The 17,753-nt window shown below is 42.7% G+C and overlaps 1 protein-coding gene and 1 long non-coding RNA gene across 2 annotated transcripts in view; one reads left to right on the top strand and one right to left on the bottom strand.

Annotated features, from left to right (window-relative positions):
* The window catches only part of LOC126353832 (HEAT repeat-containing protein 3), a 233,724-nt gene that overhangs the window by 172,973 nt on the left and 42,998 nt on the right, over window positions 1-17,753 (bottom strand). The gene's annotated exons all lie outside the window — the stretch shown is intronic.
* LOC126353833 (uncharacterized) overlaps window positions 748-17,753 on the top strand; it is a 76,865-nt gene continuing 59,859 nt past the window's right edge. The window contains exon 1 of the long non-coding RNA XR_007565216.1: window positions 748-973. This is a non-coding gene — a long non-coding RNA (uncharacterized LOC126353833). The remainder of the gene's footprint in view (window positions 974-17,753) is intronic.

The following is a 17,753-nucleotide window of genomic DNA, read 5'->3' as shown; positions in this document are numbered from 1 at the left end:
TAGCCCTTCTTTAAATCCTATTCCCCAATGACAACACAAATATGACACTGTTAAAAGTACAAATAATATCAAAGACCGAGTTATCGACTATCGTAGACTTGCCTTCAAACTATGCAAACTATCGACTGCACAAAAATGCGGTGAGTATCGAATGTTGTTTCAAATTTTATGTCTGCGAAGTGGTAAAATGGCATCGTCCATCCGTAAAACCATAAAATTGTGCAATTTCCATAAATTGTACGGATAAACTGTAGAAGTTTACAAGTTTCTATAAAGTAAATAAAAAATCGAAGGCTGTTTCTCGCAACTGTACATTTTTTCCCCATTTTACCCTTTACGTCTTACCGCCATGTTCGATATAGCATACGAATATAATATTCGACTGACACCTTGTTTTACTTTCATATTATCGGGCTTTATCACTGATCGGTCATTGTGCAGTGATGTTGAAAGTTATGTCACAATGATTTGTAATCTGAGCATATATTATGCTTTGACAGAACAATGTAAAAGCCGGAAGTTCATCTCTGATAGGCATTCGACAACTTGCAGCATGTCGAAAACGCCAGGCTCTTCTCACTACAGACTTGGAGGAAAAGTTTCAAAACACGATACATTTTACAACCCGATCTGTCATCACAAAGCTCTTACTTTGTGAGTAGTACCTAAATCCAGAATTTTCACTGCGGTGGGTGCTTTGCAAACACAATATTAACAGCATCTTTTGTCAAAGTCGTTAGTTAATGCAGCTTGTAATATCTAGCAACCAAAGATGCGCGACGAAGTTATTGAATTCCAGTTGAGAAGCGAATGACGGACCGACCCTGCATTAGGCCACATACGATCGACCATCTTCCAGAATATGAACTATATCCGTCGACGGACAACAACCACTGTTGAAAGTACGATATATAACTGCTAGATACAACGAAAAAAAACAAAGGTATCTTGTTCGATAATGTGACGAAGACGGGTAAGTTACATCAACTTTCACCTCCATATGCCAAAGCTTTTTTTCTTTTTTGTGGTTGTTGACTCTCACATACACAGGGGGAATCACCAATTCGTGATAAATGAAATCCGAGATCACACGGAAAGTTTACGGTGTCTGTTTTCCTCACTTGCTATTCAACACAGGTGGAGAATTAGTTTGAAAATGGTTCTATGAAATCTCTGCCAAACATTTAAGTTTTAATTGTAGAATAATCATGTAGATGTGTATGGAATGTACCATTTAGTTTCGCCAAGATTCTTGATTTGAGAGCTATAATGGACAGGAAATTACCCATGTTTGCTATAAAAAAATTGGATACTGCATTGGCTGATATTGACGGGTTCCGTGCAGGCATGCAAGGGCAGGGGAGACCGTTGACTTACGAGAGGAGTTGTTATAACAGGCTATTTAAGGGGTTTGTGTCACGAGCACTGCAGTCTTTGAGGATAATCTAATCCTTTATACTATCCAGGATTCCAAATGGACTTAATTTTTCTTTATCACTTGTAGGGGGTAGTTTGGGACAGCACTTTGAACAGCTCTGATCATGATTTACCTATGAAAGGCAACTCTTTGAGTTTGAATATCGGTAAATTACATAGCTTTTATTTTGTAAGGAAGTTCTGAATTCTATCTTGTTCAAAGCTCCGAGGCTTCTTAAACAAGAAGAACTGAAAGTTCATCTGATTGATGATGATCGTGGAAGTATAATTGACAGGCTCTAGGGATGCACTAGTGTCGCTCCATAACCATGGATATCATTCTAGCGCTGTACCTTGAGCTCGGGGGGGGGGGGGGGGGGGGGCGTTGAACATTTTGCGTCGATATTCATGTACGCCAAAGTATGTCGATGGCTCGGTTGACGTTAATGTTATCTTAGATTTGATGAGGATATTTAGCCACTGTAGTGGTCATTATTGTAGAAAAGCTATAACATCAGGTCCCCGAGAATATAATTTTTTTAAAAGAGAGGATAGGATGTAGAAATAGTGGCCCGAAGTGTCACATATCCCTGCGTTCCCAATTAATGAAGTACACATGGGCACGAAAATCGAAGCATACGCTCGTAACCGAAGCCTGGGACAGGCTGGTCAACATGTAGTCTATAAAAATGAAAAAAAAAAAAAAACACTGAAGATTAGGACGAGTATTTATGACCAGTTTAATAATGCTCTGTCGTTACTAAAACACATTCTCATCTTAAATCAGGAAACTTAATATTTTACGATAATATTATTTCCCGTACTAACAATACGACGTACTGGAGCACATACTTTTCCCGATACGAAAGTGGAAAATCGTTTTATACAGGTAAACAGTACCGGTGCGCACTGAAGCAACTAAGACAGTGGTACTTACTTTGAAAATGATTTCTCTGGCAATCAATTTTATGTTGTGAATATTTTTAATACTCTATTTGTGATTTAAGATTTACCAACTTTATATATTATTGAGTAATTAACAGTAGCCATCAGTTCCAACAACCAGATCAGAGATAGTTCTGACTGTTAGCTCCTATCTTGGGACACTCCAGTTGAAGAGCTACTGTGTAACGGATTCAACCGAGTGCAGTTGTGTACACAGTGTGTCCCAAGAGCAATGGTCAGTATACAGGGATGTGACAGAATGGTCATTCGAAGCAAAAATATGTAATAAACATAGGCTCTAAATTGCATACCGTAAGACCTACGAGCACTTGTTCAACTTCGCTACTTGGGAACATCTCTTTACTGAACAGGTGCTCATAGTACTTAGGGTATGCCATATTGGAACCAATGTTTACTAGACATTTTTTTCATACTATCTCCTCCTCCGTACTATCTACACCGCGGTGACAAAGTCATGGGATAGAGATATGCACTCATTCAGACGGCAGTAGTATCACGTGTACAAGGTATAAAACGGCAGTGTATTGGAGGAGCTGTCATTTGCACTGAGCTGAGTCATGTCAAAAAGGCTCCGACTTGATTATGGCCTCCCGACGGGAATTAAAAGACTGAACGCGGAACAGTAGTTGGAGCTAGACGTATGGGACATCCATTTGGAAATCGTTCAGCATCCAATATTATGAGATCCATAGTGTCAAAACTAACACTGCAATTACAGCTAACACTTGGTTTAAGAATCATGAAAGAAGGTTGTATACGTGGAAGAGCCTTGGAGATACTAAAAGGTATCAGATTATATAATGGTAAGACAGAGATTTAGGAACCAGGTTTTAAATTGTAAGACATTTCCTCCAGGAGCAGATGTGGACTCTGGCCACAATTTTATTGGTTATAACCTGTAGATTAAAACTGAAGAAACTGCAAAAAGGTGGAAATTTAATGAGATGGGACCTGGATAAACTGAAAGAACCAGAGGTTGTACAGAGTTTCAGGGAGAGCATAAGGGAAAAATTGACAGGAATGGGGGAAAGAAATACAGTAGAAGAAGAATGGATAGCTTTGAGGGATAAAGTAGTGAAGGCAGCAGAGGATCAAGTAGGTAAAAAGACGAGGGCTAGTAGAAATCCTTGGGTAACAGAATAAATATTGAATTTCATTGATGAAAGGAGAAAATATAAAAATGCAGTAAATGAAGTAGACAAAAAGGAATACAAACGCCTCAAAAACGAGATCGACAGGAAGTGCGAAATGGCTAAGCAGGGATGGCTAGTGGACAAATGTAAGGATGTAGAGGCTTATCTCACTAGGGGTAAGATAGATACTGCCTACAGGAAAATTAAAGAGACCTTTGGAGAAAAGAGGACCACTTGTATGAATATCAAGAGCTCAGATGGAAACCCAGTTCTAAGCAAAGGGAAAGCAAAAAAGTGGAAGGAGTATATAGAGGGTCTATACAAGGGCGATGTCCTTGAGGACAATATTATGGAAATGGGAGAGGATGTAGATGAAGATGAAATGGGAGATACGATACTGCGTGAAGAATTTGACAGAGCACTGAAAGACCTGAGTCGAAACAAGGCCCCCGGAGTAGACAACATTCCATTGGAACTATTGACGGCCTTGGGAGAGCCAGTCCTGACAAAACTCTGCCATCTGGTGAGCAAGATGTATGAAACAGGGTAAATACCCTCAGACTTCAAGGACAATATAATAATTCCAATCCCAAAGAAAGCAGGTGTTGACAGATGTGAAAATTACCGAACTATCAGTTTAATAAGTCATAGCTGCTAAATACTAATGCAAATTCTTTACAGACGAATGGAAAAACTGGTAGAAGCCGACCTTGGCGAAGATCAGTTTGGATTCCGCAGAAATGTTGAAACACGTGAAGCAATACTGACCCTACGACTTAGCTTAGAAAATAGATTAAGGAAAGGCAAACCTACGTTTCTAGCATTTGTAGACTTAGAGAAAGCTTTCGACAATGTTGACTGGAATACTCTCTCTCAAATTCTAAAGGTGGCAGGGGTAAAATACAGGGAGCGAAAGGCTATTTACAATTTGTACAGAAACCAGATGGCAGTTATAAGAGTTGAGGGGCATGAAAGGGAAGCAGTGGTTAGGAAGAGAGTAAGACAAGGTTGTAGCCTACCCCCGATGTTATTCAATCTGTATATTGAGCAAGCATTAAAGGAAACAAAAGAAAAATTCGGAGTAGGTATTAAAAGCCATAGAGAAGAAATACAAACTTTGAGGTTTGCCAATGACAATGTAATTCTCTCAGAGACAGCGAAGGACTTGAAAGAGCAGTTGAAAGGAACGGACAGTGTCTTGAAAGGAGGACATAATATGAACATCAACAAAAGCACAACAGGGATAATGGAATGTAGTCAAATTAAGTCAGGTGATGCTGAGGGAATTAGATTAGGAAACGAGACACTTAAAGTAGTAAAGGAGTTTTGCTATTTGGGGAGCAAAATAACTGAGAAGATGTGAAATGTAGACTGGCAATGGCAAGGAAAGTGTTTCTGAAGAAGAGAAATTTGTTAACATCAAGTATAGATTTAAGTGTCCGGAAGTCGTTTCTGAAAATATTTGTATGGAGTGTAGCCAGGTATGGAAGTGAAACACGGACGATGAATAGTTTGAACAAGAAGAGAATAGAAGCTTTCAAAATGTGGTGCTACAGAAGAACGTTGAAGATTAGATGGGTAGATCACATAACTAATGAGGAAGTGTTGAATAGGATTGGGGAGAAGTTTGTGGCACAACTTGTCCTACCAACTGATCCCTTCTTCTGGTCATGTCCTGAGGCATCAAGGGATCACCAATTTAGTAATGGAGGGCAGCGTGGAGGGCAAAAATCGTACAGGGAAATCAAGAGATGAATACACTAAGCAGATTCAGAAGGATGTAGGTTGTAGTAGGTACTGGGAGATGATGAGGCTTGCACAAGATAGAGTAGCATGGAGAGCTGCATCAAACCAATCTCAGGACTGAAGACAACAACAACAGTGTCAAAACTGCGACTAGAATACCACATTTTGAGCATTGTCTCTCACCATGGACCACGCAGTGACCGACAGCCTTCACTTAACGACCCAGAGCAGCGACGTTTGCTTAGAGCTCCCAGTGCTAACAGACAAGCAACACTGTGTGAAATACCCGCAGCATGCAATAAGGGACGTACGAAGAACATATCCATTAGGACAGTGCAGTGAAATTTGGCATTAATGGGCTATGATGACTGGACCTTTGCTAACAGCACGACATCGCCTGTAGCGCCTCTCCTGTGCTCGTGACCATATTGGTTGGACCCTACACGTCTGAAAACCGTGACCTGGTCAGATGAGTCCTGATTTCTGTTGGAAAGAGCTGATGGTTGAGTTCGAATGTGCCGCATACCCTCCGAAACCATGGAACCAAGTTGTCAACAAGGCACTTTGCAAGCTGGTGGTGGCTCCATAATGATGTGGGTCGAGTTTACATGGAATGGATTGGATCCTCCAGTTGAAGTGAACCTCTAGGAGACCATTTGCAGACATTCATGGACTTCATGTTCCCAAAATTTTTTTGGATGACAATACGCCGTTTTATTGGGCCAAAAATGTTCGCGATTGCCAGACAAGAATCCCATCGAACATTCATGGGACAATCGGGCACAATATCCTGCACTGCTAACTCTTTCGCAATTATGGACGGTTACAAGGGCAGCTCGGCCATGCCACGTCGAGGTGCCACAATATGCCGAGCAAAACGATGCGCGACACGATATTAGGAGGTATCCCGAGACTTCTGTCACCTCAGCGTATGACGGTTTATAAGCTGCACAAAAATGTCAGATTGGAATTCGCACCGTGAACTGCTGGAGCCGCACCGTCGCACTTGTGCTCGTGTGTAGCACTCGGCCAGTGACGTCGAGATATCACGGTCAGTGCAGTACCTGACGATGGCGTAGAACTGCTCACTGCCGAGCTCGTGACTCCAGCGCACGCCTCGGGGTCTCGACGCACGTGCGATGAGGGCCGTGAGGAATGCGCGCCGGGCCGCGCTGACAGCGCGCAGCCTGAACTTCATTGGACCCTGCGGGGGCAGCGCAGATGCCTGCCATCCGTCGCCGTCATGCGTTCCGCGGGCACGCCGTCCCTGGAGTGAGGGCAGCGTCGCGCCGAGATTTACCACGGAGCACGGCAGTAAACCTCCGCTATGCTCGCCGCCGCACCACCGAGACCCTATTTATTTTCGCCTGCGACCAGTCATTCGACCACTGCCACCAGCAGACGTCATTCCACCGCACAGACAAGGCTAATGGTTCCTTAATCATCGTGATGGTAAAAAATGGCAAAGTTGTACTATTGTGAAACTTTCTAATTCTGTTAGGTGTAAGTGGGCGACCATGTTTTGAAACAGAGTTAAGGCGGATTCGCATAGTACGTAACTGGACAACTGTTGAAGTTATATCCAGGGGTTAAATAACATGATCATTCACCTGGACGAACGGAATCCTAATGAGATTAGAGGCTTACAAATACCGAATGATAGTGAGTTGAATTTTATATCACTAGGTACATGCAAACAAGCCTGCAACAATCACTGCAACCACGACTACTTGTTTCTTCATGCTGCACAGACTCTACAGATAAGGTGAGCTACAGTAATGGGCACTTCCAGATGCCAAAGCCTACTAGGTTTGATAACTGTCTAATTCGATAAAGTCAAGGCTACACAAGATCCTGGACATTTAGAACAGAAATGTAAAGGAGCTTCCACTCCAAAGTGTCGGAAGTTCTGATTGAATATGTACCTTCGACTCAGGAAGTTTTTAAAACGCATGTTTTACCGAAGCTTAAGGTTCAAAATCTGAACCTCAACGTTCATAACAGCAAACAGCATAATCTGGTTTTGCCTGCAGTGTATCCAGGGCGCTCAAAGAACTTGACTGACAGCCGGGCTGGCTGCCCGCTAAAAAGGAATGCCACTGTTCACTAATCGCCTAAGCTATGACCACCGTGGGGAGAATTAGTGGAATTTCCTACGGCCCTTCTGCAAAAGGAAAAAGCATTCGGGACTGGAGAATTGAAACACCCCACAAACAGCTAAAGTTCCGCACGGTCTCTAAAGTCAGTGTTTCACGTACTGCTGGTACTCTGTGTGTGAGGCAGTCTGTAATTATCAGCTGCTTTTTAGCTTGAAAAATGATCACAAAGAAGGGTAAGAAGTGTGAAAATCGATGGAAATGCTACGAAGCGTAAAATTAGTGAGAAAATCAATTAAACAATTTCTTAAAAGAGCATTTCAACCTTTGCACTGCGGTGAATATGAAGAACACAAGAAACCGGCCCATCAAATAAATGTATATCATCTTCCTCAACTTCAGTCGTACAAAAAAGTTTGTTACAAACTTTTTCAAGAAAAAATAAGCAATGGAATAACTAGCACCTTAAGCAAAAGAAATTTGTGAAATAATAAACCTCAACGATCTCTCATTTATGGCTGGTCATGGTCCATCGAACATAGGCCGGTGTGAGGTGGAGCGTACACCATCAAGTTAAGTAGTGATTTTGACTTTGTACATATGTACTGTTTGTGTTTTCCTTTTCTTTTTCGTTTATAAATGTATAGCTATAGTGTTCTTTTAATCATTGACAAAGGTCTTCTTAGGCACTTGTGGGTTTTATTATTGTTCTGAAGAAGGTGTAGATATCTACGCCGAAACCTGGGTTAACACACAACACTAGGTGCTTTTTTCGCAATCGAAGCGGATTTTTAGTTTTTAATATATTAACCAACGATTGCTGACGCGCTGCGATGTTGAAGGTTCTTAGATACGCTTGAAGTTCGCTAAGACTATAGATACTGTAGTAAGGAATTGCTACGTAGGCAGATAGATATCTCTTAAAAAGGACAATCAATGAAGAGGAAAAACATAGGTACATAGAAGGTAACTGCGAAGAAACCATGCCTAACAGAAGAAACACTTCAGTTGATAGATGAAAGAAGGAAGTACAAAAATGTTCAGGAAAATTCAAGAATACAGAAATACAAATCGCTGAGGAATGACAAATATGAAGTGCAGGGAAGCTAAGAAGAAATGGCTGCATGAAAAATTTGAAGAAATCGAAAGAAATAATTGTCGAAGGACCGAATCAGCAGATAGGAAAGCCCAAAAATCGTCGGTGGAATTAAAAGCAAGGGTGGTAACATTAAGAGTGCAACGGGAACTCCACTGTTAAATGCAGACGAGACTGCGGGTAGGTGAAAAGAGTACATTGAAGGACTCTACGACGGGGAAGATTTGTCTCATGTGATAGACCAGATTTAGAAGAGAGGGGGGATCCAGTATTAGAATCAGAATTTAAAAGAACTTTGGAAGACTTAAGCCAACATAAAGCAGAAGGGACAGATAATATTCCATCAGCATTTCTAAATTCATTGTGGGAAGAGGCAACAAAACGACTATTCACTCTGTTTTGTAGAATGTATGAGTCTGGCAATATACTATTTGTCTTTAAGAGAAATATCATCCACACAATTCCAAAGACTGCAAGTGCTGACACAGAGAATTATCGCACAATCAACTTAACAACGCATGCCTCCAAGTTGCTGACAAGAATAATATACCGAAGAATGGAAAAGAAAATTGAGGTTGAATTAGATGACGATCGATTTGGCTTCAGGAAAGATAGACGAAATTCTGATATTGCGGTTGACATAGGAAACAAGACTACAGAAACTTTCGAAAGTCTGAGCAAATAGGGGTACATTATAGAGACAGACGGGTAATATACAGTATGTAGAAGAGCCAAGAGTGTGGAAGACCAAAAACTAAGAGCACGGATTAAAAAGGGTGTAAAACAGGAATGTAGTATTTCGCCCCTACTGTTCAAACTACACATCGATGTCGCAAAGATGGATATAAAAGAAAAGTTCAAACGTGGAATTAAAATTCAAGGTGGAAGTTTATGATCAGTCTAATGAGTGCAGAATACGGATTGAGACTAAATCAAAGAAAGACTAAAGTAATGAGAACAATATTAAGCTTAACATCAAAATTGGTCACAAAGTAGAAGAAATTAAGGAATTCTACTAATTAGGCACCAAAATAACCAATGATGGACTGAGTAAGGAGGTCATCAAAAGGAGACTAGCACTGGCAAAAAGGGCATTCCTGGCTAAGGGAAGTCTATTAGTATCAAACAAGTTTTAATTTGGAGAAGAAAATTTCTTAGAATGAACGTTTGGAGCAAAGCATTGTATGGAAACCGGAACAGAAGAGAGTCGAAGCGTCTGAGATGTGGTGCTACATACGAATGTTGAAAATTAGGTGGGCTGATCAGGTAAGGAATGAGGAATTTCTGCGCAGAAAAGGTGAGTAAAGGAATATGTGGAAAACACTGACAAGAAGAGGCAGGATTATAGGATATCTGATAAGACATCAGGGAATAACAAATGGAACCAGAGGGAGCTGTAGAGGGTAAAAACTGTAAAGGAAGACAGAGACTGCAATACATCCAGCAAACAACTGAAGATTAACTTGTAGCTGCTGCTCTGTGATAAATAGGTTGGTACTGGAGAGAAATTCGTGGTGAGCCGTACCAAACCAGTCAGAAGACTGATCATTCATGAAAAACAGTGCAGCAACACGACGTGGCATGGATTCAACAAGTCGCTGGAGGTCCCCTGCAGCCATATTGAGCTATGCTGCCTCCGTAGCCATTCATAATTGCGAAAGTGTAGCCAGTGCAGAATTTTGTGCACGAAGTGACGCACCGATTATGTCCCATAAATGTTCGATGGGATTCATGTTTGGCGATCAGGGCGGCCAAATCAGCCGCTTGGACTGTCCAGAATGTTCTTAGAACCGATGGTGAACATCTACGGCCCAGTGACATAGCGCATTGTCATCCATGAGAATTCCATCGTTATTTGGGAACATTCAGTCCACAAATTGCTGCAAATGGTCTCCGAGTAGCCGAACATAATATTTCCAGTCAATGATCCATATAAACAGCCCACATCGTTATGGAGCCACCATCAGGTTGCACAGCACCTTGTTGAGAACTTGGATCCTTGGTTTTGTGAGGTTTGCTCTGAACTCGATCCCTACCATCAGCCCTTAGAAACTGAAATCGGGAATCATCTGACCAGATCACGGTTTTTCAGTCTAGGATCCAACCTATATGGTCATGGGCCCAGGAGAGACGCTGCAGGCAATGCCGTGCTGCTGGAAAAAGCAATCGCGTCGGTCTGCTGTCGCCGTAGCACAATAACGTCAAATTTCGCCCCACTGACCTCACGGATATGTTCGTTGTACGCCGAGCTTGGCTGGCCTGGGTTTTTCACGCAATGTTGCTTGTATGTCAACACTGACAATTCTACGAAAAAGCCGCTGCCCTTGGTCGTTAAATGAAGATCGTCAGCCACTGCGTAGTCCTAACGTTGTGGAACTCCGAATACTGCATACTCTAACGATTTCCGAAATGGAATGTCCCATGCGTCTTTCACCAACATTCCACGTTCAATCTTTTCATTCCTGTTGTGTGGCCATAATCATGTCAAAAACCTTTTCACATGAATTGCCAGAGTACAAATGATAGCTCCGCCAATGCGCCGGCCAGTTATACCTTGTGTACGCGATACTAAGGGCAGCTGTAAATGTGCATTTAGCTATCCCTTGACTTATGTATAGGTTATACGGATTCTCTAAGTACGAGAGAAAACACGAACAAGTGGCCACCACGAACGGATACAGAACAAGAAATTACATTAGGAGTAGCACCCATTGATAAAAAGGATCACTCTTATAACATCAGTATTAGATATGCAAATGAAAATTGTGTTGCCACGCTACTCACGGGTGACTATTCCAAGTTCAGCTACGAAGTTTTACTAGCAAATTTGTAAGTTTATATGAAAAATCGTTGAAGGGACACGGTGCTGAAGTTTGCATTGGAACGCAACCAACAGACTCAAGAGTAACGACGCATCATGTTTAAAACTGGTCAACCTTCGCACTACAGTCATTGTCAGCTTTAAGAATAAATTTGCGAGAAAGTCTGCAAAAGCTACTTTGCACTGAAATTACTAAAAAAGAACCGAAGTCTGAATAGTCAACGCTGATCTACACATATACGTGTTCAAAAATGGAACCAAATTTATGTTTCTATAGAATTAAAAACACACATTTTACTTTTGTGCGCAGGAAAAACTCATGGTTACGTGACAAATTCTCACGCGAACACTGGATTGACAAACACGCAATGAAAACGGATCTACAGTACGAGACTCCACGGACAATAACAAAGGTTACTGAGGTCGGCAGAGCGCTCCAGTGGTGGCAGCGATCGGGCTACGACCAATAGTCTTACTCAATGCACTTTTGCAGCCGTCAAACGACTACAAAACCTATTTCCCACTCAGAATATCTAGTGTTTTGTAACAAAATGACAACATTTCTTGTTATCAAAGTGCATTTCAACTTCCTACAGAGTATTTCAGAATTCGACTTTTCCATTAAATTCAGTTTCCACCAATGTCATATTTAGGATCTATAGGGATAAGCCACGGTTCGGGCCCAACCAGGGCAATTTTGTGAAAACGAACTGGAAAAACTAGCACTTTTCAGAAATTTTCCTATAAAAACCTACAAAACCAGCACTTAAGGCTTATTACACTACTGACCATTAAAATTGCTACACCACGAAGATGTGCTACAGACGCGAAATTTAACCGAGAGGAAGAAGATGCTGTGATATGCAAATGATTAGCTTTTCAGAGCAGTCACACAAGGTCGGCGCCGGTGGCGACACCTACAAGGTGCTGACATGAGGAAAGTTTCCAACCGATCTCTCATACAAATAGGGGTTGACCGGCGTTGCCTGGTAAGACGGTTGTTGTGATGCCTCTTGTAAGGCGGAGAAATGCGTACCATCACGTTTCCGACTTTGATAAAGGTCGGATTAGCCTATCGTGATTGCGATTTATCGTATCGCGACATTGCTGCTCGCGTTGGTCGAGATCCAATGGCTGTTAGCAGAATGTGGAATCTGTGGGTTCAGGAGGGTAATACGGAACGCCGTGCTGGATCCCAACGGCCTCGTATCACTAGCAGTCGAAATGACAGCCATCTTATCCGCATGGCTGTAACGGATCGTGCAGCCACGTCTCGATCCCTGAGTCAGCAGATGGGGACATTTGCAAGACAACAACCATCTGCACGAACAGTTCGACGACGTTTGCAGCAGCATGGACAATCAGCTCGGAGACCATGGCTGCGGTTACCCTTGACGCTGCCATCACAGACAGGAGCGCCAGCGATGGTGTACTCAACGACGAACCTGAGTGCACGAATGGCAAAATGTCATTTTTTCGGATGAATCCAGGTTCTTTTTACAGCATCGTGATGTTCGCATCCGTCTTTGGCGACATAGCGGTGAACGCACATTGGAAGCGTGTATTCGTCATCGCCATACTGGCGTATCAGCCGGCGTGATGGTATGCGGTGCCATTGGTTACACGTCTCGATCACCTCTTGTTCGTATTGACAACGCTTTGAGCAGTGGACGTTACATTTCAGATGCATTACGACCCGTGGCTCTGCCCTTCATTCGATCCCAGCGAAACCCTGCATTTCAGCAGGATAATGCACGACCGCATGTTGCAAGTCTTGTACGGGCCTTTCTGGATACAGAAAAATCTTTGATTGCTGCCCTGGCCAGCACATGCTCCAGATCTCTCACCAATTGAAAACGACTGTTCAATGGTTTCCGAGCAACTGGTTCGTCACAATACGCCAGTCACTACTCTTGATGAACTGTGGTATCGTGTTGAAGGTGGTTGTTCTGGCTACTGATTTCTCAGGATCTGTACTCCTAAATTGCGTGAAAATGTAATTACATGTCAGTTCTAGTATAATACATTTGTCCAATGAATACCCGTTTATGATCTGCATTTCTTCTTGGTGTAGTAATTTTAATGGCCAGTAGTGGATTTAATTGTACAAAATTTTACTATAAAAGTGGCATATAGAGAATTGATGAAATTCAAGAAAAGATTAGAACCATTAAGGTATTCAGCACAGTTTATTAACATTGGTATTGACAACTATTTTTGAAATCTATATCTCAATTTTAATATTAATGACTAGCACCAATAAGCATTTGTTGATAACATATTCCTAACTATTACGACAAAAATAATTATAAAAATACATTCATATTTTTAATCATGAATTTAACTGATTTAAATTTCTCGCTAAAATAATGCTCACCGTGGTCGTGTGGCAGTTTCCTGGCGGCGACGTCATCGTAATCTGTCAGACACTATGGCGCATAAAACATCCTGTACGATTCTCGCAATATCTAGTCAACGAATGAAGTTATCTACAAATGATTTTCCCCAGCTTTAAAAATTCACTTCCTTTTAGCGACAGGAAGTCAAATATTTTATTGATCCTGGTTTGGATAACATTAAGTGTGAGAGAAATAGGCTTTCCAAGAAATGGAACTCACCGAAAACTCCAAAAAAATCCGTCAAATACACTTTTAGTCTTAGCGATCTTGCTAGTCAAAGTGCCACGCTTTCGACAGGGCGTCACAGCGATTTCAACGCGAGTGATTCGTGGTTTTAAGAAGGCGCGCTTCACACTACTAAAACAAGGACTTTTCTTACTGTAAATCTCTGTGGAGCGGCGCCCTGAAGCTGCGGCTTATACAGCCTGCGCGTAAATACGGCGTTGATCGCCATCCTGAAGAAGAGCTGGACCGTCATTTAAAAGGTGATACGGAGCTGGGTGGTAAGGCGAGAACGACGAATCAGGTGCGTAACTGCGAAGTAGTTGCGGACAGCCCGAAGGAGCGTCAAGTTACGGGGAGTGAGCCAGCACAGTGCCGCGATGGGCTCGGGTGAACGGCGTACGGGGAAAAGTGGGAGAGGGAGTGTGGTAGGTTTAATCCCAGAGCGTTGGGACCCGTGCAATCCCAGCACATTAAAGTTAAGCAGAGCAGATCTCAAGGGGTCCCCGGTGGCATCCATTAATGACTGCAGGGGATTGAGAAGGCTGCCCGCCGCGCCGCAGGGAGAGAGGACGAAGGAGCGAGGAGCGCGGCTTACGTATGCAAAGGTAAAAGCTGCTCGCGAGCACCCGGCCACACACGGACGGGAGCGCGCACATTCTTCTCGAGCAGAAGCAGCGCGCCCACGGCGCATTTCCGCACTTTGCATAAATCTCGCGGCATTATGAGGTGGAATGAGGTCGCGACGTTGTTTCGACTGGGACATCCATCGTGGCGGGGGAGAAGGTCGCCGCATATTTTACGCGCGATCCCCCAGCGGGCACGGCGCGGCTCAGAGCCGCACGCGTGATGGGCGAGGGCTCGCCGCCCCTGGGGCCAGACTTGAATTAGCGGCGCCGTTCTCTCGCCGATGGCTTTCTCGGCCGGATCCTCTACCCACTGCATTCCGTGCTCGCTATAGTCCGATTTGAACTAGTTCGCATCTGACATATAGAGGGCTGGACTGCTAACTCCACCAATACGAACCTGCCACTGTCGACTCCCGGCGTTTTGGCACTTCCGCCGCACAAAGCACTGTTACTGCCACTTTTCGGGTGAGGCACTGCAGTGGGAGATCCGTGTTACAGTTATCTTCACATGTTTTAACATCCAGGTTTCAGTACAGTAGTCGAAAGAAAGGTACTGGGAAGATACTACCGAGTGAGATATTTTGGTAATCAACGAATCGAAAAAAGTGTGAGTTCAATAGTTTTAGAGATAAGACGTGATAGGTTTCAGTCTTTTTTTATAGAATGAAAAGGTTCGAAACCGGTGGTGCAACAAATGATAATTATTGGCAACTGAAGCGGATTTTTATTCTATAAATATGTTCCACAGTTGCGTATGTTCACGTGATCGACAGTTTCAATGTTTCCCGGACGGGAAAATTTAACTTTTTTTTTGCAGTCAAATACATAACCCTTTATCTTCAGCATGCTGGGATTGAAACACGTCTGCAACTTTTAAGTGCTTACAATAATTGTTACAGGAATGGTCTTAAGTTGCTTGCGAAGTTTTATTTATTTATCTATGTCTAATTTCGGACAGCTTGTTCACTGTAAAAGCATCCACGTACATAAGTCGCCCAAAATTTGAATTGAGGTTTCTCAGTGGTACCATCCATAGACCCACTTTGCCTATTTACGTGATATCGTGGTGCTGCATCCAATAAACCACTTGTTCATCGATATTACACATTTCCCCTGTTCTCTTTGCTCCCCATTCTCGTAGAAGAGAAGCTCGCTAGATTTTATGCAATGTTGTTTGTACTAGGTTCTTGCCAACACCTATCAAGTGATGATTATTTACATGGTAGGTTAAAGTTGGTGGTGCCTATGTGCTTATCTAGATATTTTCGTTATCTTTCATTTAGCAAGTTATCTTTCGTGGTAACTTAAGGTTTTTGTTTTGGTTTCTGCACCATGTTCATGACGATTGTCGTAAATCAGCATTCTGAACACCATCATTAATATGTATAAGATTTCTCTTTGGGTGTTTTTTTGGAGGGGAGAAGTTTGACTGATGTCTCCGGAGAAGAATGGTAGATTGTCAGATCCATTCTTTGTTGAATTAGTGTCATCACTGTAATGTCATTCAGTTCTGAATGCTGACTAGATGTAAGCTGAGGTTTTCAGGGGACGCAAATTGTACAAATTCTAATTACATGACGCCAGATGACGGGGATGGTGACTTTTCAGGGGATAACATGCTGTTCGAGAACGTGGAGCAGAAGAGTCCAGATGACAGGAGTGAAACAAACTCCAAGGTGTATGACAGAAAATAGTATCACAGCAGGACAATAAGGGAACCAGGGCTATGGTAATGAGATTCCCCACAGGTTTGACACAAACTGGAACGAACAGGGGCATAGCCAGCAGGGTAGCAACTAATGGGGCAAACAGAATAATAATAACAACAACATCAACAGAATCTAAGTTAGAGGTCCAAATCCATCCAATGGACTACAACAGCGAAGTGAAACCATAACTGGTGCCAGATGTCAAACCATTTCTAGAACAGAAACTTTGTCATTTGTTGTTTTCATTTTTCATTGTAAGAACTAGGTTTGATCTTTGAGAAAATTCTCCTTTTGTAGTATTGCATGTAGACTAGGGCCCACATTAGTGTCTAGATTCTCTCTGTTTTTCTGTGGGTTTCTGTGTTTCTCTAGGTCTAATTTTGTTTGTTTTGTGTGAATGGCAGTCTTGTGTCAGACACCATCCCTGGAAATATTGACGTATATGTCCACACAGTTTATCAAAGTCAAACAGTTTTCTGTTTCACGTGGGCTGTCAAACTGTCTTTGGCTTCATCAGAGGTTTTGGTTCAGTACTGGGGTGCATTCTGTGAGAGAGTGTAAATGTACAAGAGATAGTCACACGTGTAGGTAGTGTTACACTCTTCTGGTTTAGTTCCAGGTGAATATATCTACACATTAGTACGTAAGTCTGTCCCCGTAATATTTGTTATGTGGTTAGAATGTTAAGGCACCCAGAGTGCAACCCCCACAGCAAGTTTGAAGAGTCATTGGAAGTTGTTTTACATAGGCATGTGAAGTCTCACCAGTTTCAGGAGCGCCGGGTCCCACAGTCATATGCTTAAAGTATTAAAAGGACCTTACAACCCACACTCACTATAACAGCAAAGGGTCACGCCATCAGTTTGCAACTGTGACAATGTCACAATGCCATTGGGCATATGCACAATTTGTAGTGACTGACAGCAGCAGTGCATGATGGCAGTGGCAAACAGGTGGGGTGAGGAGGAGGCAGTGGATATTGTTTGGGATGGTTTGGAAAAATGGTCACTGAGCTCCACTGGACAGCTGACAGAACAGCACCACACATCACATCCTAATTACCATATTCTGTTGACACCCACCGCCAGAAAGATTCCCGCAAAAAGTCCCGGCAGTTGCCGTAACAGGCTGCCCAACCGTTACATCAGCACATCTTTGTTGTCACCATCGGGAATTGGTGGGAAGCAATGGCACTGGCACCTAAGTTGGCAGAATACGGTAGTGGGAGACTAGATGAATATGTTGTAAACCCTTAACTGGCAATAGCTTTGTTTATCGGTGACAATCAGACGAGTTCTGACACAGTGGAGTGATTACATTCTGGATGCAGGGCGGAAGAGAATTTACAGGGAGTTGGTTCGTGGCCATCGCAGTTGCAAAATTTTCTGCTCTTGCACCAGAGTAAATTCATTTGTAGTTTCACTTGCTCGGAAACCTAGACAAACACTCAGGCTCTTTCAAACTTGCACTTCGATCAGTTTCGTAGGTGGAGCCCATTTCCATGCAGCAGCTAACCATGA

The sequence above is a fragment of the Schistocerca gregaria genome, chromosome 3 (genome assembly GCF_023897955.1).
Source record: "Schistocerca gregaria isolate iqSchGreg1 chromosome 3, iqSchGreg1.2, whole genome shotgun sequence".
In the NCBI taxonomy this organism is placed as follows: Eukaryota; Metazoa; Arthropoda; class Insecta; order Orthoptera; family Acrididae; genus Schistocerca; species Schistocerca gregaria.
Note: the sequence above shows the minus strand (reverse complement) of the source record. Positions and strands in the feature narration are given on the sequence as shown.